At 40.5% G+C, this 23809-nt stretch overlaps 1 protein-coding gene across 3 annotated transcripts in view; it reads right to left on the reverse strand.

The window, feature by feature from the left end:
• Positions 1–14820, reverse strand: part of Galnt13 (polypeptide N-acetylgalactosaminyltransferase 13) — a 491359-nt gene extending 476539 nt beyond the window's left edge. For 2 of the 3 annotated variants that reach the window (XM_038338252.1, XM_038338250.1), the window contains exon 1: positions 14480–14820. The gene's annotated coding sequence lies outside the window, so the exon portion shown is untranslated. The remainder of the gene's footprint in view (positions 1–14479) is intronic. The other variant, XM_038338251.1, reaches the window with a different exon arrangement.
• Between the last annotated feature and the right edge of the window lie 8989 nt (positions 14821–23809).

Genomic DNA, 23809 nt, shown 5'->3' on the forward strand with positions numbered 1-23809 from the left:
ATCCCTGGTACCAGCGCACTGACAGAGCACTCATTGTGTGCAGAGCACAGCTATTAATGTATTACGTGCACTGCCACCTCTACTCTCCTGCCAACGCAGTTATTAAGAAGGTGAAAATAAACATCTCGCAGCACTGAGTTAACGGTAGCGAAGGCATTCAGAAGCAAACTGATGCCTGGGCTGCATTTTAGGCCAGCTACAGAACTGTCCTTTGTCATCCTCTTAACCGTCTGATTTCAGAAATTTTCAACTGTGTTTGTGAGATTCCAGATGCCACAGTCTTAAATTCATGTCCTTACCCCTAATTGTTGTTACTGCTGCTCCTAGCTTGGCTTTCAGAATTTTATTTTCTTCAAACCAATTTGTCATTATGCTGAAAGGTTTTGTTCAATTGCCAAGAATTTTACCATTAATAGAAAACTCAGTGTATCCCTGATTTATCAGACTATATGAGATAATAAAACAAAGATCCTTTAGGCAACCCAAGTAATTGTCTCAAAATCTAACATCACAGAGGGCCAAAGTTTATAACCGCACAAGAACCAGGCTTTCGATATGTCTCAAGGTTCATTTGTTTTTCTCCTTGCACTGTTACATCATGAAATACTAGGATGTAACAAAAGGACTATACTAAAGCTAAATTTATTCTTGCATGTCCATAATATTTTTCATGCAACATTTACTCCTAGGTATGGAGAAAAATAATTTGTTCATTCCGTTCAGTCTCTCCCCACTTTCCATTTGATCTCACTATAAATTGCTAACTGTATGCTTGTGTGTTGGCCGAACTGTTCATAGTTTTAAAATGCTAAAGCATTACATAGACACAAACATGCACTTCCTGCAGGCTAGAAATTTGGTCTGGAGCCATCTGGATGCTCACGCTATTAGGACTGACTAGAGCGTCTTTAAAATACTGTCTTTGATCAGCAGCAAAATCAAAGCATTAGTCCAAACGATAAGGACAGTGAAAACTCCGGGAGCAGCTGCCAAAGTGACATTGGTCACAGCTTCACATCTGTGCACTACTGAAATGGCCATCCTCATCCCTCAACTCTTCCGTGAGTGTGTGCCGAAATCAGATAATCAGAGTAGCTGGAATAATTTAATAAATCAGGTGACTAGAAAATTTCTACTGTACTGTCTTGAAACCAATTCAAAGTGTTGTTTGAAATTATTGTTAAGAGCTTGAAAAGTGTCAGAAAAACAGAAGTGAAACATCCATTAAATAATAATTTATTAAAAGTCCTTTGTTTTTTTAAAGAAATAAAGATAATTGCCTTTAATTATATGAAACGAAAGCCATAACTAATGAAAATTCTATTAAGCAACCCTATATGAAAAAGGATTACTATCAATTAAGAAACTAAAGATGCATGGGTCTGACATACGAGGAAATCTGTTAGTTTAAAAACAGCATCAAGGCACTGTTAAGACAATAACACCCACCTTCATGCTAAAGAATAATTAGAAATTATAATGATGGTAATTTGTCTTAGAATTAAACATATCTAGAAATTATGAAATTTATTCTCAGTGAAAATGGTAAACTCAGCATCACAAAATAGCACATTAGCGTACTAAGTGAGGCTGGGCATTAGAACATATTAAAGATGAGCAAACAAGTCAGGTGATAATGGTGCATGCCTTTAATCCTAGCATTTGGGAGGCAGAGGAAGACAGATCTCTGAGAGTTTGTGGTCAATCTGATCTATAAAATGAAATCCAGGACTCCAGGACATCCAGGGTAGCTACACAGAGAAAATTTGTCTTAAAAAGAATAAATAAATAAATAAACAAACAAATAAATAAATAAATAACTCAGAACGTTCTAGAGAATTCATTCATAATTTTTATCAGGACTTGAACCCAATGCTGTCTTTTAAGCCGAATAATATAGTAGAAGACCTGCGATAATTAATATATCTGGTGGCAACAGCCCCAAGTCTTCACATTTTTTAATACGGCACATTCCATACCTAGGACCCAACAGTGTCCCTGTTATGGAATCACTTTAAATATTTATCAGCTCTACAATAGAAAATTCAAATTCAGACTATGATCCTGCATCTGAGTGACTCAAGAAAGTGACTGAAGTTCAAGAAAATCTGGACGGTGCATAACAAAAGATGCACATGTATGCACATTAAGAGAACAACTTTGTCCCCTCCCCCCAAAAAAGGTTCCAAAATACTGCGAATATTATCTGAATTATTTCAGCACACTCCCCATTTCTCCATCTTTCCCTCCTACAGTCACCAATGGTTATCTTCCAAACATTATGGATAACACCATAACTGTTATTTCTTTTATTGACTATACACACTATCTGTCCGATAGATCTCATTGTGTGCAGTAGTAACCTGTATCATGCCACTCTCCTTTCTCCAGCCTCTGTACGTACACTTTCGATATGGTGGTTCCACTCCATTCTAAAGTGATGACTGCCTTCCTGTTTATGCAGATGAATATAAAGCATATAAAGATATATATATATAAAAAATATAAAGAATATAAAGTTGAAAATCAGGAAGTACCACTTATATTTAATTATCACTCTTCATGTCAGAGCCAATCAATATTCTATGGTAATTTAATCTTGTATATTCTATTGTCTTTTGGAGATTTCAATCATCCTTTCTTTTAATGTATCTTCCAAGAATACCTTAAGCGTTAAATGATCTGTAATGTCATCGTTTCCCACGGTCTTACTGCCAATGAAAGCCCTCATTCCTGTACCCATCCTGCTCCAGATTGAAACAGTAAGAACTGAACGCTTTGAGGATGACTTTCCTGAGCTCACACCATGTGAATCTCTTTTTATGAGTCTTTACTGGGCTTTCACCTGGAGTTAACTTTGTAAGAATGGTAGTATCAAAAAAACATCCTTTGTTTAGCTCTAACTTAGATTTATAATGACTTGATCTTACATTTTCTCAAAATGCTCTCTTTGCATGTATTGATATTTTGGTAGGCTGTGGAATTCTGCATTGCAAATATCTTGCTTAAGAAATTTGGGGAATTAGATTTATTCATCCTTAATGTTTACTTTGTGTTTTCATACACAAATTTAAGTAAGGAAATCATAATCTAAAAAGATTCACTATATTTTACTTTTTCCATCTCTCGATTTTGTTATTGAAGAAATTTTTTTGTATTTGAAATTATAGGTTTTTCGAAGCAAGTTTGGAGAACTGTCAATTTGAAGGTATTCATTTTAATTTTTTTTTCATGGTTTATTTTTTTTTATATTTAAAAATTTCCATCTCCTTCCCTCCTCCTCCCCCCTCCCTCCCCTCCTCCTCCTCCTTCCCTCCCCTCCCCTCCACCCATACCTCCCCTCCCTCCTTCTCAAGGCCAAGGAGCCATCAGGGTTCCCCACTCTATATTATAAGTTTTTCTTATTTACTTATTTATTTTCCTCTCTTATTTTCTTATTGTTCCATTTCTATATCATCCCCTTGTTTTGTGTATAAATGTAAATGTTCATGAATTGTTTCAAATGTCAAAATTTTACTTCCTTACTTTCAGTATCTAACAAGGCCAGTGTGTTATCCTTTTTCCTTTTGGCTTGGTCTTATTTTAAAATTTTTTTGTACTGTATATGTCTGTATACATTCTAAAATATCTATTGATCATTGGTAGCTCTTAAGTTCAAGCCAGTTAGGACCCCAATACTAAAAGGGACACTGGATCTCACTCACAAATAAATAAATAAATGTAATTGATACCCACTGAAATCAATTTTCTCCAGTGGAATATTACTGTATGTCAAGCACACTCTGCTTAGGCCCAGTGCCCAGGGAAGAGTTGGCCAAAACAAAATTGTCTCCGAGGGAGTTTTGTTTGGTTTGTTTTGTTTTCTGGACTTTTTTTTTGGGGGGGGGGGATACTATTTGTTTTATTGGTCTTTGGTTATTTTGATTTTCATCATGAAACTTCTTGTTGTTTTGTCTTTTTAAAGAAGAAAAACAAAGTTGTGATAGGAGGAAGATCGGGAGAACCTGGGAGAAGTTGGGAGAGGGGGAAATATTACCAAGATACATTGATAAAAAAAATAATTAAGAATAAAATTAAGATAAAGATTAAAGATTAATATTGGAAGAAAAAGTTAATATGACTGTCATTCTGTCATTTAAGAAACTGAAGCATAAGGACAAGAGGATGATTACAAGGCTGAGGTCAGCCTTGACAAGTTCAAGAGTATGTCTCTCTCTCTCTCTCTCTCTCTCTCTCTCTCTATCTCTCTCTCTCTCTCACACACACACACACAAAGAAAAGGAAAGAAAAAGAAAATCAAAGAACAAAATGTTTGATTGACTTGAACCTTTTGCTTTCAGATAATCTGAGAGCTGATCCTTGAGCTAAAAGTCTACAGGGTCAGAATTAACAGGGCCTTTTCTATGATCCTAAGACCACACCCTCATTGCACACCGTTACTTCACAGTTTGTGGGATTTCATTAGATTATCTTGAGGGGTGAATGATCTGGTGAGAAGGAGAGGAAAATATAGCCTCAGTTGTATTTATAGTTAATGCAGTTAGTGAGTAGAAGGTAGGCAAGTCCACCTATTGTTTGATTATTTCTTTCAGCCCCATAGCCTTAGCCTTATTTCTAACCTACCTTTCATGGCATTATTTAGCCTTGAGAGATCTTTGGCACAGTAGATTCATAACTTCAGATTACTCTCCCAAAGCTCCCAGATACCTTTGTGTTGCTTGTTCTCCCAACGAATAACCATTTCACCTGTCAGCCTTTTAATGCAATGCTTGATTGAATGAGTATTTACGCTCTAATCTTAAACTGAAGACTCAACTACTCCAAACCCCATCCAGTAATCTAATGAAACTACTCCTAAAATGCCAAATGAAGAAACCCCAAGAATAAACTACTGTCCTGATGTTTATCAATGCATAAACATTGGAAATGATATTTTTCAGAATTAATGCACATCCTCCATGATCTTGAGACACACATGGTAAAGTTGCTACTCTGACTTCATGTTTCTGGAATATTTTATTCTCAGACCTTTTGGGTGAAAAAAGACACAACAGATTAACATTCCCCCCCAAAAAATGACTGAAAGAAAGAACACCAAATTTCCAAATTCTTTAATGAGATGTTTGCAAGTCTCTTACATTTGTGGAGGTTATTTTTCTTTACAGAAGGAATGGAAGTGTTGCATACATGCTATTCTACTTCAATTAGAATCTTACATGGATAATAAGAATGTGTGTGTTGGAGGAGCAAAATGGACTCATTGTGGCCAGCAATAGCAAATGAAGTGTCTCATAACTAACAATTCAATGTGCTAATTCAGCTGCACCATCCAATTACCTACAATTCATCTCAACTTAGGCACCACAAGAAGAGTCTTTTAAAATCTATGGCAAAATGTCTGTTCTAGTATTTCAAGGAGGGGAAATAGCAGCATCTAGTCTCTTAAGTAGACGGGACTACAGAACATAAATAATTAAAAGTGTGCATCACAATCTATCAATATCATAACGAATTTTTGACAAGAAGTCAATAATCTGCGCTTGGTAATGAAATATACATTGTTTGTTTTAAAACGAAAATCTGACCAAGAAAATAGAGAGCCATGTGTCAGTTGGAATTGGCATATCCACAAATAACAGCATTCCTCCAGAGCCATGAGCCAGCCAAATGCCAAGTGACCACAGGGCCCAAGCACAGAATTCTAAAAGTAGAAAAAGGTAATGAGATGTGAATTTAGCATCCCCAGCCTCCTGTTAAATGACCCAGATGCAAAAAGCTCTCGAGTCTGTTTCGTACCTACACAGAGACCAGATGATTAAACGAACAGAAGCTGCTTTTTATTTACTTGATTTTTAACAGACTGAATGTTGCCAGTCTATAATTTAGCCCTGCTACATGGGCAGTTACAAAGCATACAAGAAAGATAATTTAAAGTAGAGAGAGCCATGAAAAAAGGGATGGAAAAGGAGAGCTCCAGAGAGAAAAGGAACTCTGAGAAATAATATGTACAGTGTTTGTGTTAAAAAAGAACATGAGGCAAGTGTAAATTCTTTAGTGTAAGACCTGAACTGTAGTTACTGGCAGGCTACCTTCTCATTTGCTAAGGAACTGCCAAAAAATTAAAGAAATAAAAGTCAGAAGAGTCATTAAAAGTAAGGGAATTTTTCTTTTACAATATAAGTAATTATACGTTAGTGCTGAAATTCAATCATAATAGAATAGCTCATTAAAAAAAAAAACATTTCAGAAAATCCAGCATGGTTTTCACAACCTTTTCTCATAAATATAAATACATTCTAATGTAATTTAAATAATTAGTCTGAGGTAATTTAGGAAAATAAGCCATGTCTTGGTTGCTTCCATTATATATAAACATCTTATTTATGGGCATTCTCTACCCATAACAAGTGAAAAGGAAGAAAAACGATGCCTAAAGTTTTAAGTAACAGTCCTAATGTGGAAGACAGAGGAAAAATTCTGGCAACATGTTCTTTTGTGTTTGCCCAGGACACAGACAGACATCACCTTGGTGGTGCCCACTTGTAGTTAACTACTGCAAAAAAACCACTCATTCCCACCTTCCCATCATGTCTGCAGTCAGAGGTGTGGGGACTTGAGACCAAATCAATTGTTAACATATTCTCTGGGTCCTCATTTTATTACAAAGGCTCACAATCAAAACAGAAATGGAAGACGCTTTAGGTGCCATGCCTCACTGAATCACAGTTATGGCAACCATGCTGCTTCCAATATGTGGGTGCTTGGGGAAGCAGGATGTGATTGTAGCTCAGATTAATAAAACTTTCCAAGAACAATCCAGAGAATAAAATGTTCTGTGATCAATTTTCATCTATTAACTAAAGTTGTTAAATTAAAAAAGTAAAGTGCAAGGCCAAAAGAGAAGCAGAGGGAGCTAAGTCTATTCAATTGAAAGATTCTATTCTTTAGTATTCAATTCTTTTCTCTAAGTTGGTGTTAAAATGTCCACCATTACTAAATGATTATAATAGAAGTGGAAGTTTTAAATTATTCTTACCATGCAAAAGAAAAGATCACATGGAGTTGACATTATATTTTTATTAATGAAAATGTTAATTTGAGACAGGAATAATGGGTGTCATTCTTAGTCCTAACACCGACTACCTATGAGATTCTAGTCAGCCTATCCTTATATGACAGTTTTGTTGTTTAAATTTTCTTTCTTTAAACTAAAGGTTCTCTTCTTGATAGTCACATAAATCTCATCCTCTTTATATGAAACTAATTATATAATAAGCCCTTAGGAAGAAATTAAATCAGTCATAATGCTTTAGATCTACAAGAAACAGCATAATCATCCTCTTATGATCAAACCCCATTTATTAATAACAAAAATACATGGATTGCTTATAGAAATCAGGATAATTAATATAAGACAAGAGTCTAACTTGACAATTACAACTATGTGATATTATTTGGATGGTTTTGATTTGGTAGGATTGGATTTAAATTCTTTCTATTTGCTGTGTCTTCTTACCCTTTGTATTATTATGTTCAGAAGGTGATGAACAGGTTAATCACACTCTTCCTTGAATGTTCTACATGAATACGAATAAGATTTGGTGACAATGCAATGTAATCTAACTGAGGAAACAACCCCAGTTTATTCTCTATGGTGTTAAAATCCTGATGGCATATACCTTGGACAGCCCCCAACCATGCAAACAATAAGCACTTCTTTAAGAATTAAAGAAATAGCCATCAGGGTTCCCTTCACTTTGGCTTGGAGAGGGGCGGAGTAGGGGTATGGGTGGAAGGGAGGGGAGGGAAGGGGGAGGAGGAGGAGAGGAGATGGAAATTTTTAACAAAAAAAAATGAGAAAAAAAATGCACTTTGATTCTCAGGATCCTAATGAGTCTACCAAATATAATAGACTTCTTCTAAAAAGTCAAAATAAAAACCAGCAGGTCCGTGTGACAAGGACTTCCAGACAGCTTTTGCTGTCTTTAAAACACTGATTCATCACTGCGGCCTGGACAATCTGAAGAACACTGGGAACAACACCACCAACGAGTGTAAAGGTTTGACCCCTCTGCCTTCATACTGCTTCTGCTGACCTTTCAGATTCCTGCTTCACTTTCCACACACCTGTGTTGAGCATGTAAGGAGTACTGTCTGAACACAGGTGGTACAGAGGTGGTTAGGCCATATTGTATAACCTTGTTCTTCACCAGTAAAGGCTCAAGCATCAAGATCAGAGCAACTAAGAGGTGAGACCAGTGGTTCAAACCTATAAGCCCAGCAACTCAGGAGACTGAAGCAGAAAATTGCCAGTTCAAAGCCTGCCTGCACTTTAGAGAAAGTTCAAGGCCAACCTGGACAGCTTGGTCAGACCCTCTCTCAAAATAAAAAGAGGGGATGCTTTTGTTTCCTCGTTCATTATTTATCTCTGGAAGAATTGGAGATGTAAATCCAAGGTACTGCACTTTGAAGAGGCTCTGGATTTAATCTCCAGTACCAAAAAAAAAAAAAAAAAAAAAAAAAGAAAGAAAGAAAGAAAGAAAAACAAAAACAAACAAAAGAGCAACTAAGATAGTTTCAAGATTACAAGAACAGTGAACCTTGTAGGCAGATCCTTTCCATGAGGGAAGCCAAAACTGTGGCTGGAGCAGCAGGAGTAGTCATTTCATGGTGGGAACAGAGTTACCTGTTGCCTGAAGCAATAATGTTTGCCCTGACACTGTAGGACCCCACAAAACCAATTCCTGATCCATAAGACCACAGTCTGACCAAGACAGTTTGACCATGAACACTTAGCCTCATCTTTATTCGCTGTGCAGTCCCAAACATGCCTGTCAGTAGCTCAAGGAGAGCACTTGGAATGCTGGGTTTCCTCCTCTCTCCTAGGGTGGCCATGCAGAATAATAAATTCTTTTCTGGCTTTGCAAAAAAAAAAAAAAGAATTAAAGAAATAAAAAGGGAAGCAACAGGATGGTCAGGGAAGGGAGGGATGGGGTGGGAGAGCAATGAAAGAGATATCTTGATAGAGAAAACCACCATGAGGTAGGGAGAAACCTGGTGCTAGGGAAATTCCCAAGAATCCACAAGCACTAGGCTGAGCTCCAGAAACCTAGTTGAAGAGAAAGGAAAGGGAATATTACAGCAAGGGAGGTCAAGATCATGATGGAGAAATCAATAGAGACAGCTGAACCAAGCTCGTGGAAAATCATGAACTCAAGATCCACTGCTTTGGAGCCTCCATGGGAGGTTCATACCAACTTAATGGGCCAAACTTTGTTAATTCCTCATTGGAGCCCTTACCCAGTAGGAGGAATGGATGGGAGGTAGGCTGAAGAGGAAGAAGTGGGGACAGATAGAGGAGTGGGAGGGAGAACTGTGGTTGAATGTAAAATAAAATTAAAACATAAATTAAAATTAATTTAAAACGGGCTCTGTGGGAGCCTTCTCAGCTTGATCGATCACCTTCCTGGACCTGAAGGGAGTTGGAAGGACCTTGGTCTTAACATAGAGTAGGGAACCCTGATGGCTCCTTGGCCTGGAGAGGGAGGGAGGGGGGGTATGGGTGGAGGGGAGGGGAGGGAAGGGGGAAGAGGAGGGGAGGAGATGGAAATTTTAAATATAAAAAAATAAACCATGAAAAAAAATAAAGTTAAACCACAAAAAATAAAGATATGAAAAAAAAAAGAAAAAAGCACTTTCTGCTCTTGCAGAAAAAACAAGTTCAGTTCCTAGCATCCACATCAGACATCACAGAGACACCCGTGACTCCAGCTCTAGGGGATCTGATGCCCTCTTCTGAACTCTGGCAGGCAAACTGATCCCTACAATTTCAATCCCAATCCTTATATGGAAGTTGGAGGACAAAATTCAAGCAACATGTTCTTTGGTGCTTGACACACAGAGTTCTTGTACCAGGACATGATGAATACTATCTTGGTGACACTGGCTTATGGGTAACTCCAACAAAGGGGCTACTTATTCCTATCCACTTACATGTGCACATGCCTACACAGAAATACACACATACACACATCTAAAAATAAATAAATATTTTCTATAAAAGAAAGTCTGAGCATTTCTTGTAGATATTTTATCTCAAATAACAGGACGTATTGGAAAATATACTTACGGATGTATTAGTCATTGCTCTTACTAGCCCGTTATAAGCTCTTTTAAGGGCATTAACCACTAACATGGAAATACTGTAAGCAGAAGATACTTTGAACCTGAGTTTAGTCGTGTTGTGAGGATAATTGAATACAGAAAGGTAGGTAGTGAGGTCTCTTGGCGGTCTATCAAGACTACAATGTGTCAACAGTTGAGTAATGCTGCATTCTTAAAGGAAAAGAATGTCTACAATTATTGCTTGAGGCCCATCAAAGGATCTGTAATAACTTTTTAAAGAATTTAAACTTAAATAAGCATGTCCCAAATGCACTATGAAATACAGAAAGAAAACAAAATAAATGAATAAATTAAATAAATAAATAACCATAGTGACATTTGAGCAGACATTTGTTAAAATCATGACTATTTCATTAGCCACCTGTCATGCATCCCTGACAAGAAAAGTAAGAACAATTAAATACATCACTATACATACTGAAAACACAGACTTGAGCCTAAATATGAATCAAGAAGAATGAAAGGCAAAGTATAAACTTTGATTTATATTTTGCTCTCAGATAACTTATAATGTTGCACAATAAATGGCCAGCTATTACTAAATTGACATAGATAGCCATTTCCTAAAATGTTTTGGATTCAATTTCACAATGGAAACCTAAATTCTTCAGAAATATGTATCACAATATTTTAATTGAACACCATCCCTGAAGATAAGAATTGTAAATAGAAATCTAATTTATTAATAGCACATTTCATCAAATCATGCAATGGCATAATGTAGCTGTATTTTATGTGTATGTGTGTGTCATTTGGTTAGGTAGAATGTGTTGCTTTAAGAAAGGTCATTATAGACTTTTTCCAATCAATTTAGTACATATATTTAAGTATTTTCCGTATTGTGGTATTCTTTCTGATAACAAAAACAGAAAGACAAATTAGAAGCAAAGTCTAGCTGAAATTCTTTGGTAAGGAGGCACATAGTCACTCAGACTTAATGATCCTGCCAGATCCCATTAGATTTAAGATGTCTACACTTTCCCACTGGCAGATACATAACCCCAAGAAGGTGATACTGGATGTCACAGTCAACACTGTGTTACTATCACAGTTGTAACTTAGAGCATTATATCTATCAAAGCAAATCAATCAAAAGAAACAGCTCTAAAAACTGTCTATATCCATAAACACAATGACCATCTACCAGAAACAGGGTTGTCACTTTCTTTACGTAATGAGATTTAGTTCTACTAGTGCCTTGCTCTCGATTTGTTTCTTCTAGAACTATCTGCATTTGTCCAATTTTAAAAACTAAAAACACTTATTCGTTGCTTCTACTTTCATTATTCCTAAAATGTCCACATTTTCATAAGCTCACAGTACCAAATAAGTCATCTCTCTTAAGAAAACTGAATAGAAAGAAATACTCATGCTGCACACATCACTTGTGAAAGCAAGCATTGCAAGATGAAATGCATTCTATTCTGATAAAACTGCTTAACCTGAAATGAATTCACATGAAGTTTAACAGTTAATTGGGCAAATCAATAAGAAATTAGAAGGCATCTCAACCAGTGCCAGAATTTCCATTTTCGTTGTCCTTGTTATGTTTAAATACAAATTAGGGTGGAAGATAGTATCAAGTAATTTACAAGTCATATTTTAAGACACAAATATTTAAACATGCTTCTGCATAGAAATGGTGGTTTATTGTTTGAAATGGTGGCTCGTGTGGCATCAAGAGAGAACTGTGACCGCTCACCATTCCAACCAGTCTGCAAAATCCTTATATGCTTGTAACATCACACCTCTCAGCGACACTTGAAGCAGTAAGGGATCTATAAACTATTTAAGGGAAGTGATTATTTGGCATTCCGATTAATCTATAGCTCCCAAATATTTTAAACTGATACCTCTGCTCTTTACATTAAAGAACTTTCACCTCAAAAAAAAAAAATGAACACATTCACCCAAAGTGATGTCACATCTTATTTTACTTTCAGTTAGCAAGGTTGAATGATACCCATACTCTGATTTCTTCACAGTATCTACCAAGTTACTTGCAGAGAGAGGTAAAAGTGTGCATTAAAATGGGCAAGAAAGAAGCAGAACATTCTGACCCCACACCCTCGCTGCTTAGTCTTCAACTCTCCCTTCCAGGAGACTAACAGAAACAGAAATGCAGAGGTAGATTTCATTTCAAGTATGACCGTTTATTAGCATAACTGGGTGACATAGAATCTTAACATGACCTGTACCCTAATCCATTAACTGAGTCTCCAAATACTCGCTTTCCACACTCCTGGAGAGTGAGAGTCTACATATCTGGGAGAACATCCAGTTCCATTCTAGACTTTCTGTGTCTGAACTAATGTACACTGGCAACACCCTGTAATTGCTTAGGAGATTCCTTTCCTTTTCCTGGAAAACTCGTCTGACACATAGGATGTCCAACAAAGAAAATAATTCAAAGCATATGTTTAAACATGCATGAGCAGCCTGCAATTCTCAATTCTCAACAACAACAACAACAACAAAAATTCTCCATGGAGCTGAAGGTAATCAGGGCAAAAAGGGAGCTGAGAAGTCCTGGTTTATAGCACACCATAAAGGGAAAGTACGTGTTTCTTAAACCTTCAAAACCTGTATTAGGCTATGGACATCTGTCGATCTCTGAAGTCAATAGAAGAGTGTTTCAGTATAAAGATTTAAAATCTGCAGCAGAGGAAGACTTTGCAGAGACCAGGAAGGAATAGATTCGTAATGCAGTTGCAAAAGTCAATGAGGAAAGGGAAAGAATGGAGTGACAGAGAGAGAAAGACCCCTGGAGGTGAGAAGTCCAAAGTGAAGACTATGACAGCAAGCAGGTTTTATTTTAACACTAGAGGGCATGAACACAAACACATAAAGGTGCGCGCTTGTGTGTGTGTGTGTGTGTGTGTGTGTGTGTGTGTGAGAGAGAGAGAGAGAGAGAGAGAGAGAGAGAGAGAGAGAGAGAGAGAGAGAGAGAGAAAGAGAGATTAAGAGATTTTGAGCAACAGATTTCGCGAAAACCTTAGGATCCCAAGGAAACCAGAAACATCATGGGGTGGTCAAGTACCCTTAATCCTGCAAATAAATCAGGATTTTCTTGTAAGAGAGGGTGGCGCATCTCAAGGGGACACTGCTCTCCTAAAGGCTGAGTGTAAACTGGATGTGGCAGCGCTCCTTTCACCTGCTCCAATGCCTTTACATGAGAGTGCCCACCCTTTTGACATTTGCCTTGCCTTCATCCCAAACATTCTGTTTGCCCACCCACTGACTCTTCTCCCGTAGCTATCAGTAAAGCTGGAAATGAAGATTCTGCACCTGGGACTTCAACTAACCACAGTCAAGACACAGGGCAGGTGAGGGATTCCCATTCTCACACAGCTTTGGCTGGGCAGAACTGAAGCCTCAGCAGCTGTGTTCCCGTAGTGCAGTGCCCTTGGACCCCGGGTGGGGAGGCTGGAGCGACATACTCTATTCTGGTCCCTGAGCCCCTCATTCAGCTCCAGGGCAGTCCAGATGCAGGAAGGCTGCTGCACTCCCGCCTTCCCACGGGCGCAGAGTAATGGGAGGGGTATGCATCTGGGGGCTTCCAGAAAAAAGGCAGCTATGGAATCAGGGAATTGGGAGCTGGAAAAGAAACAGGGAAAAGGGGAAAGTGTGCAAGAGAGACAAATGAAACATACAGTACAGCAGGGACGTAGTCACTGCTCAAAGAAAGACCAGAGCAAATAGAATGAAAGAGAAACAGACACAAGGAGGAATGCAAGGGGACCAAAAGCCAAAAAGAAAATCAGACCTACAAAAATGAGTGAGAGACAGACACACGGGGAGAATAGGAGACTGGGGCGACTAGGACAATGACAGAAAGAGCAAGCTGTAAGGAAGACATCAAAGTGCCAAAGCGAGCGTGCCTGGTGTTATGAGTAGTAGCACCCAGGGGTGTCCGCAACTGGGAAAGAAAGTTGCCTAGGAAGAGACTCTAAGGCAACGGAGAGCGCCCCCAGGGCGTGGATGGGGACCAACACACGCCAGCTCAGAGGATAGTCGCAGGAAAAGCCTAGGGGAGGGCTGGCGGCTGCAGAAAGTTGCGAGCTTCCCCATCTACCGCCGCACCTGCAAGCCGCCGCGGGAGTGCGTGCACAGAGGACCCGGGAGATTAACTCTCAAGGTCCACGAGCTTCCCCTGTCCCTGCCGGGCTGGGGTTCTGAGCGCTGTCACTCACGGCGGGACTTTGCGACGCCTAGCCTGACTCTCCAGCAGTCCGAAAGGGGCCCGTCCCAAACCGTCACCGGGAGGAGGAGAGCGAGAGAGAGAGACTGAGACCTGGTCTGGTGGCTGAGGATCCCGCGGTGAGAGCTCGGCGGTCCGCGCTCGGGATGCTGTCACGATCGCGACCCGCAGGCGGCCAGCTGCGCCGAGAGCGGTGCTCACCTGGAGCCCGCACGGCTCGCAGCCCCGGCTCCCGTCCGCGTCTCTATTCACACTTCTCCTTCGCGGCGACGAGCAGAGCAAGACGGCCCCGGCCTCGGCCAGCGCCGGAGACGCTCCCACATAGCGCGGCGAGCGGCCGCGAGGCTCGGCGAGCGTGGCCAGGGGGCGCCCAGGCCGAGGAGGCGCAGGAGACGGAGCGGGGCTCCTAGCACATTGTCACCTCGACAGAGCCGCCTGCCACCGCCGCCGCCTGGTCACTTGGCCCCCGCCCCCCTCTGCCGGGCCCTCCCCCTCCCGCAGCCCCAGCCTGGAGGCCTGTCACTGGGCTAGGATCATTTACGTAACCAGCACCCCGGCCCTCCTCCCGCCCGGCTCCCGCTCCTCCCCGGGCTGGGGAGCTGAGCACCCGAGCGCGCTCCAGCTGCTCCCGGAGCCGCGGCTCCTGCGAGGCGCACAAGTCCCGCGATACTTGCTAGGCACGGCCCCCAAGAGCAACTGTGGGGTCCGCTCCTAGCTCCTAGCCCGGAGAGTGTGTGCCCATCCCTGCTAGCCCTGACTCTCCCCCCCACCCTGCACCCCGCTCCAGGTGCAAAGCCCAGCTGCGGTGCCCCATGCTCGCCGGTGAGCCAGCCAACCTTGGAGAGGGGTACCAGGGACCTGGGGACTGCCCTCTGGGAAAGTTCCATAAACCGCACCCTGGTGGTCAGCTCTCTGGTAGAGAGATGCTGCCAGGAACTTAGGGCATAGGCTCTGAAGCAGAAAAGATGGACACACTTTGGCCTCTTGTTCTTTAAGGCTTAGACTCCCTAGCAGGATCCTAGGGTTCACCGCCCCCCAGCGATCTGTAGAAGAACTCAATTGTAGAGTGAGCACTCTGTTGTAATCTTTAGGGTGGGGTGGGGGCAATGAAAAAGTGGGGCTTTGAATTTCTTTATTCCTCAGAAGGTGTAGTCGACCACCCACGCACGCACACATTCTCGCCCACACCTCTAAGTATCAGAAAGCTTGAATAGCTAAATTAAAGTGTAGTGTAATGTAACAGAAGATCCGCTGTTCTAAACGGTGTTAAAATATATGTAGCATTTTAGAACAGTGACTGGCACAAGGCACATATCAAATACTCAAAGATTAGAATCTGAAAGATTCCCTGGGAACCTATTCCTCGCCGCCACCTAGAAAACTGGGTTTGCCGGGTTGAAAGATCTGCTTTGGTCATTGATTTTGATCAGTCTCCAAGTTTGTTTGTTTGATAATTTTATTTTTAAAAAGAGGTGATAAAGACAATTTCTTCTTACAGTATTCTAATGTAGCATGACTTATTTGGAACATTAGGGAAAGATGCGACAGCTACTTCAAAAGTATTAAGAGCCATATTGTGCAAACATGTGATACTATTAATTATAATGTAGTGTGTCGATGGTGTTCTTGATGATACTCAGGAGTAGCAATTTCTAGAGATGTAGCTTTGCATCTTTGCATGAATTAATTATAAATCCAAATTAGTATGTTAACAACATTAAACGTTTCTTCTATATAGTCATAGCATATCACTATTAGTATGAAACATCAGTCCACAATTCTAGCTACTAGAGAATCTGAGGTCGGATGATGACTTGAACCCAGCTGTTCAAAACGAGCCAAGAAAACATAGCAATACCTGTCTCAAAAGAAAATGTAGCAATAATTATGAAACATTCAACAAAGGCATTTTAGTATATGTGATAGGATAGAGGTCCCACTGCTAACACAAGTAATCTCAAGAAATTGTCTCTATTATGCTCACTTGTGACTTCCAAATGCTGACATCGGGCCGTTTACCTCTGTGACATGAGAAATACCATGGACCAACAAATAAAAGATTACTGTTCAAATACTGGGACAATAACTTACCGTCATGTGTGTCCTTGAGAGACATTATAGCCCCCACCTTAACATTTGTCATCACTGTAAAAAGAAGAAATGCCGTTTCACAATCTCTGTAATAATACTTAACTCGGGCAAGATTCATAAATCTACTTGGCAAAAGTTATATATGTAACTGGTATTTATGTAGTCCCAACGTGTCTTCTAGAAATTATTAGTTTTTGCTGCATAACACATCATTTGAAGAGTTAGTTGCCTAAAACAATAAACATCTGTAACATTTCCAAATTCTCTGCTTTGTTAATGAGGGTTTCTTCCTGGGCAGGCTCAGCTTAAGTAGTCTATGTCCTAATGGGGGAAACTGCAAAGAAAAAAATATTGCAAAGGAGAATGAGAAGCCTTTAAGGCTATGTTTTTAACCTAACATGGAGTCTTAATTACAATGGGATTAAAAAAAATTACTTGTACTGAATAAATCTGGACATCCCATTTCACCAAGTGATCAAAGGTAGAATCACAAAGTAATACCCAAGCCTCGTGACCTGATACACAGAAAAACAAATTAACATTAACTTATTTCAAGCTCCAGACCTGAAAGGCCTAATTGAATGTAATCATGACCAAACCAAAACTTTGAAAGTTGCCACCGTCATGAAAGTCCCTGAAAGTTAAGGAGATATTCCATACTAATTAAGAATAAAATAGAGGACTTCCAAGTTCTGAAAGTCAAGAAGGGCCGGAGAAGTGGCTCAGCAAGGAAAAGAATGTATTGCTCTTCCAGAGGACCTGAGTTCAGTTCCTAGTGTTCACTTGGCTGTCTCACAGCCTTAAGCACAACCTAACAGGAGCTCCAGACCACCAGAAATTTCTGGCTTTGTAGTTCACCTGTGCATATGCACCCATACATGCCCGTTCCCATAATTTAAATTATATGTAAAACCTTTTTAAAATTAAAAATACAATGAAATATTTGGAGGTAAAAATGGCATACATTTTGTAAATTTTTTTGCAGATGATACAGAAATATCTATAGAAGGAATGGTGCCACAAACCAAGTGTCTCTTTTGTAGCAATTTGTGAAGTCCCTTTAAGGGTACATAAATGAAAATAGATGCCAACATTATTGTTTACCCCACAAGCAGATTGAACATCGAAATTTAAATCAATAGTTTGAAAGTAGTAAAAGCTCACAGTGTGAATAATTTTGAAATGTAAATATAGAAAACTATCTTAAATAAAAGAGACACTATTGCAGAAATTTGTTTAAATAATGAAAATGGTCAGTGTTTTACTATTAATTGACTATACAGCATGGTTACTACCTTGAGAAACAAAGCAAAGCCAATGGTAGGGAATTAAAACCTACAGGAGCTCCTTCTGTGAATAACCAAGGCTTATTAAAATGGGAAGTAAAGGGTGAGTTATTGTGTTGCTGAAATTAAGTTGCCAAGTATTGGGAAATAATTAGGAATAAAGCAGATGGAAGAAAGGTTATAACACTTTAACTATACAAGATTATATGACCGTGAGAACAGAAATGTCACCATCAAAAAAACTAGAAAGAATTGTACATTATAAAATGGACATCTAGTATTTTTTAATTTTAAATGTTAGAAAATTCTCAGTACTTCTAAGTAATAAAATAAAATTTCTATAATTCTCTTGCATTAGTTAATTTTCTATTGCTGTGATAGAACACCATGTCTAAGGCAACTTTTAGAAGGAAGGGCATATTGGAAACTTACACTTCTGGAGGGCTAAAGTTCATTATCATCACAACAGGGAAATGTGGCAGTAGGCAGGCATGGCATCTAGACATGGAAACTCAGAGCTAAGGTCTTACATCCCCACACAACAAAACAGAAAATAGAGAAAGCACTGGAAATGATGCAAGACTTTGGAAACCTCAACGTCTGTTCCCAGTGACACTCTTCCTGCAGCAGGACCACACATCTTAAAGCTATCTAAACATGTAAAAACAATGTAACCTGTGAGGGAACAAAAATTCAGATACCTGGGACTATCTCATTCAAAACATTATAGCTCTATATGAGATTTTATAACCTGGGATCTTTTTTATTCTATAATACTTACTGTGGTGGTTTGAATAAGAAAGCCCTTCCCTATGTGCTTAAAATTTTACTATACAATTTCCAACTGGTGGAACTGTTTGGGAAAGATTAAAAAGTGCAGCACTGGTAGAAGAGTTATGTCACTAGAATGCAAGTTTTGAAATTTCAAAACCCAATGCCTTTCTCAGTTCTACCTCATGTTTGTTCTCTGCAATGGCTCCAGTGCCATGTCTGACTGCCTGCTGCCATGCTCCTTGCAATAATGGTCATTGACTCCAATCCTCCTAAATTGTAAAACCCAAATAAACCCTCCTGTAGGGCCTGGGTCTGCCCTTGTTCCTGGGGCTCATCTTGAGGACAGTTTCTGGTCAGATGACTAAGCATCCTGTTTGTTCCTGTGCTCCCTCTGCCCTGCCTGGTGATTTGTTGTAGGGCTTTGTTGACTCTATTGTTGGTATGGTAATTTCCCACCTGCCTAGGTGGAAGTCCTTGTGCAGCAGTTAGATATGGTAATTTCCCACTTGCCTGGGTGGAATTCCTTGGTCAGGAGTGGGGTATATAAGATTTTCCCCAAGGCTAAATAAACGGCATTCGGCTGATCTCCTTTCGAATGACCCAGGTCTCTTTGTGTGTTCTTTCAATCTCCAGGCCCTTGTCCGACTCGCGTAAGGTACAGTGGCGCGCGAACTGTACCGAGGGGGTAACACAGAATCGGGTGTTACAATTGGAGGCCCCGCCGGGATCATCAGCAACTGCAGTCGGAGACCCATCTGCAAGATCGGGAAGTAGGGATTCCTGAGAGGTCGCCCTCGGAAGTCTGGCCAGCAGGTAAGAAATTGAGTGGTGAGGGTGTATTGGTTATGGGTGCAAGTAATTCTGTTCCAGTGTTAAGGGGCCGGTTAACAGGCCAGTTGTTAAGTCTTTTGGAGAAACAAGGCACCGGTATTAAAGTTGAGACAGCACAAGAGATCGTTAAGACGGTTTTAGAGTTTAGTCCCTGGTTTCTACATGCAGGGTGTTTTAATATTACTGATTGGGAGCAGGTAAAGGCTGACTTTCAAAATGCTCTAAAAGATCGAGGGCCAGAAGAATTCCCCATAGCAATATTTTCGCTATGGCGCTTAGTCAGAGATGCTCTTCTCAGTGATGATGTTAAAGTAAAAGAGCAATTAGAGAATTTGAACAAAACCCTTGAGGAGATTCAAGAAGAAGAATCTGTGAGTTCTATTAAGAGTTTTGAGGAACAGGAAGTTAAGAGTATTAGAAGGGATATAGAACAGGAAGAAGAAATTTTAGAAAAGGAGATCGCACTGATATAAAGGAAGTTAGAAAAAGAGGAAAGGAAGGAAGCAAACAGAGATGTCTCCATGAGACCTCCGCCGCAAAATACATTTCTTGACACTTCAAATCCTTATACCAGTGCTTCCGCCCCTATAGACTTAGAGGCAGAAATCCGAGAGATCCAAAACAGATTAAATAATCTAAGTAGAGAGAGGCAGATTTATCCTGTTGTGGAAACTATTGATCCGCAAGGACAGAGGGTCAGGCAGCATAACCCCCTGGCCTTTAAGGATATTAAGCAGTTAAAAGAAGCAGGTATGGACTATGGAGCTCATGCTCCTTTCACTATAGCTTTTTTGGAATCCTTTGCAGAACTCAACCTTATACCCAATGACTGGATGCAGCTTTGCAGGGCTTGTCTTTCAGGGGGAGATTATTTGTTATGGAGAGGTGAAATGCAGGAAAATTGCAAAAAAAACAGCATGGAAAAATGCCGAGGCGGGTTTCCCCCAGCGTAACCTTGACAAGTTAACTGGTGAAGGACAGTATGCTGGTTTAGCAGCACAGATTGCATATGGTCCTTGTCTTATGATTTTTGTCAAGAGGTTTTACACCCCCATAGAAATGGAAATTTAAATGTCTTTATCTGGTTATGCAGGGACATTTATGGCACTCAAGTGATGGGTAGGGTAATTGTTTCTGCCCTTAAGGAAGGTCAAGCTGAAGCCAGGTTAAGGAATTGTTTTCAATATGGAAGGTCAGGACACAACAAAAGGAACTGCCCTGCTGGTAAAGGGATGGTTAATCAGCCCAGGAAAAAAGCCAGGTGTAATGGCACGAGCCTTTAATCCCAGCAACTAGACCCAGCAACTAGAGGCAGAGACCAATGGAACTCTATGAGTTTAAGACCAGCCTGGTCTACAGAGTGAGTTCCTAGAACAGCTAGAAGCAGGATGCATAGTGACATCCACTTCTCCCTGGAATACTCTTATCTTTGTTATTAAGAAAAAGTCTAGTAAATGGAGGTTGCTGTAAGATCTTAGAGCAGTAAATAATTATGGACATTCTACAGGGAAATCCAGACCCAACCTCCTTTCGTGAGTTGACACCTCAGGCAAGGAAATGTATTACTTTAATTGAGAAAAAGCTTGCCTCTGCTCATACTCATTATATTGACTATAGTCAGCCATTGCTATTGATAATTTTTCCCTCTCAGCATAGTCCTAATGGAGTTTTTTGGCAGCGAGGACCCATCCTATGGGTACATGAACACGTGTCACCTGTAAAAATTATCTCATAGCCATCAGCTGTGCTACGTGTTATTCAGAAAGGGCATAAACCTAGTTTGCAAACCTTTGGAATGTTACCTGATAAGGTTATTACGCCTTATACCCAGGCAGAAATAACTTGGTTACAAAATTTTGCTGAAGATTGGACCTTGTTTTTATGCACTAATCCCTGCAAGTTTGCTAATCATTATCCTTCTGATAGTTGGTCACCTTTTTCAAAAATCATCCGGTATGTTTCCCTAAAGTTATTTCTTTGCAGCCTCTGGCAGGGGCTCGGAATGTGTTTACTGATGGATCTTCCACAGGGAGAGCTGTGGTAGCCTCCCCTCCTAATTTTGATATTCAGCCTGTTGATACTAAATCTGCTCAGGTGGCTGAATTGATCGCTGTACAAATGGCATTAGAGAAATATGCTGATATTCCATTTAACCTTTTTACTGATAGTCAGTATATAAGCAAAATTCTTGCACCTTTGGAAACTGCAGCTTATATTGCCTCTGTATCTCGAGTCCAGACGCAGTTATTGGCTATTCAAACTTTGCTTTGGGCCCGGTCTGTTCCCATTTACGTAGGGCATTTACGGGCTCATACTGACCTCCCTGGTCCCTTGAGCGAGGGGAATGCATTGGCTGATCAGCTTACCCGCCAAATTTGTGCAGTTAGTCTAGAATCTTATGAAGCCGCGGAAAAAGCTCATAATCGTTTTCATCTCAATGCTGGGTCGTTAAGATTTCATTTTAAGATATCTCGAGAGCAAGCCACTGACATTGTTAAAAAATGTTCTCTGTGTTCAGAACTTTTAACTGTTCCCCATTTGGGAGTTAATCCTCGTGGGCTTGCTCCTAATCATTTATGGCAAATGGATGTTACCCATGTTCCTTCTTTTGGGCGTTTGCAATATGTTCACGTAACCGTGGATACATATTCTCATCTTATTTTTGCCTCAGCTCATACAGGAGAAAAATTACGTGATGTTAAAAGTCACTGTCTCCAGGCCTTTGCCTACATGGGAGTTCCAAAAACTGTAAAAACTGATAATGGGCCAGCCTACACCAGCTCTGGCTTTACTAAATTTTGTTCTGACTTTTTCATTTCCCATAAAATGGGAATACCTTATAATCCTCAAGGACAAGCTATAGTGGAACCAGCACATCGTACGCTCAAAGCCTATTTGCATAAAACAAAGGGGGAATATGGTTCCACCCCCAGAGACCATTTGTCTTTTATTTTATACATTTTAAATTTTTTGACTGTTGATGCTCAATCTCATACCGCTGCTGACCGGCACTGGCGGCCAGATTCTTCTGGGATGCCTCATGTTAAATGGAAGAATCTAGCAGATGGCACCTGGTATGGTCCAGATCCTGTACTGGTGTGGGGAAGAGGGGCTGTTTGTGTTTTCCCACAGGATGCTGACAATCCAATATGGGTACCTGAGCGTCTGGTGCGTGCTGTGGATTTTCCCGTCCAGAAGCCTGAAGACAGGACAGAGCCAAGAGATCAAGTAGATACTGGCTTGTCAACTGAAGAGTTGCTGGGATCCTGAGGAGCTAGCTGTGGTGGTCCTAGTGCTAAGGACCTATCTACCCATCCCATGATAATGCAGCCATTGCTGTGGCTGCCAGAGCAGCTAGAGCTGCTGGATGTTCCATTAGTCAGTTAGTTGCTTCTGCTTGCACAATGGATACCCTCTCAGGGCAGGTTGCAAATGCCTTGGCCATTCAAATTGAGCTAATTTACAAATGAATATTGCAGTTAATTTTGCTATTGGTTGTGGTTAAAGTCCACTGCTAGGTTACAGTAAAGGCTTATTGCTGTTTTTCGTGGACCCTGGAGTATACAATTTACTAATTGGCTCTTGAAATTATTCTAGTTTACTATACCAGGGTTCCTTTCACCAGTGCTGAGTCCGTACTTAAAGGAATCCAATTTGGGCAGACTTATTAAGCGGCACAGTCTCCTAAGGAATGCTTATATGCACTGGAGCATCATCTTCATGGTTTCATGGTGCCAGAGCCAAAGGCAAACTCAGGTCAATGTTGCCACGTGGCAAGTCCTCTTAGCAATTGCCCCAGAGAATCTTTCAGCACAAATCTGGCTGAACTCGGTGATGGGTGACTAGTGAGCCAATGACGGGAAAGGTTTTTGGGGGGTTACCCCAACCTAAGACAGGAAATGTGTTTTGACCTGGATGCTTTCCCATGACGGGTAAGGGGTATTGCCTGACGTCCAATGCCACCCAAGACAGGCCTAGTCATAATTTATATAAAAGGGGGACCTGTAGGGCCCGGGTCTGCCCTTGTTCCTGGGGCTCATCTTGAGGACAGTTTCTGGTCAGATGACTAAGCATCCTGTTTGTTCCTGTGCTCCCTCTGCCCTGCCTGGTGATTTGTTGTAGGGCATTGTTGACTCTATTGTTGGTATGGTAATTTCCCACCTGCCTAGGTGGAAGTCCTTGTGCAGCAGTTAGATATGGTAATTTCCCACTTGCCTGGGTGGAATTCCTTGGTCAGGAGTGGGGTATATAAGATTTTCCCCAAGGCTAAATAAACGGCATTCGGCTGATCTCCTTTCGAATGACCCAGGTCTCTTTGTGTGTTCTTTCAATCTCCAGGCCCTTGTCCGACTCGCGTAAGGTACAGTGGCGCGCGAACTGTACCGAGGGGGTAACACAGAATCGGGTGTTACACCTTCCTTCTAAAGTTGCCTTTGTGGTA

The sequence above is a fragment of the Arvicola amphibius genome, chromosome 7 (genome assembly GCF_903992535.2).
Source record: "Arvicola amphibius chromosome 7, mArvAmp1.2, whole genome shotgun sequence".
NCBI classification, from domain to species: Eukaryota; Metazoa; Chordata; class Mammalia; order Rodentia; family Cricetidae; genus Arvicola; species Arvicola amphibius.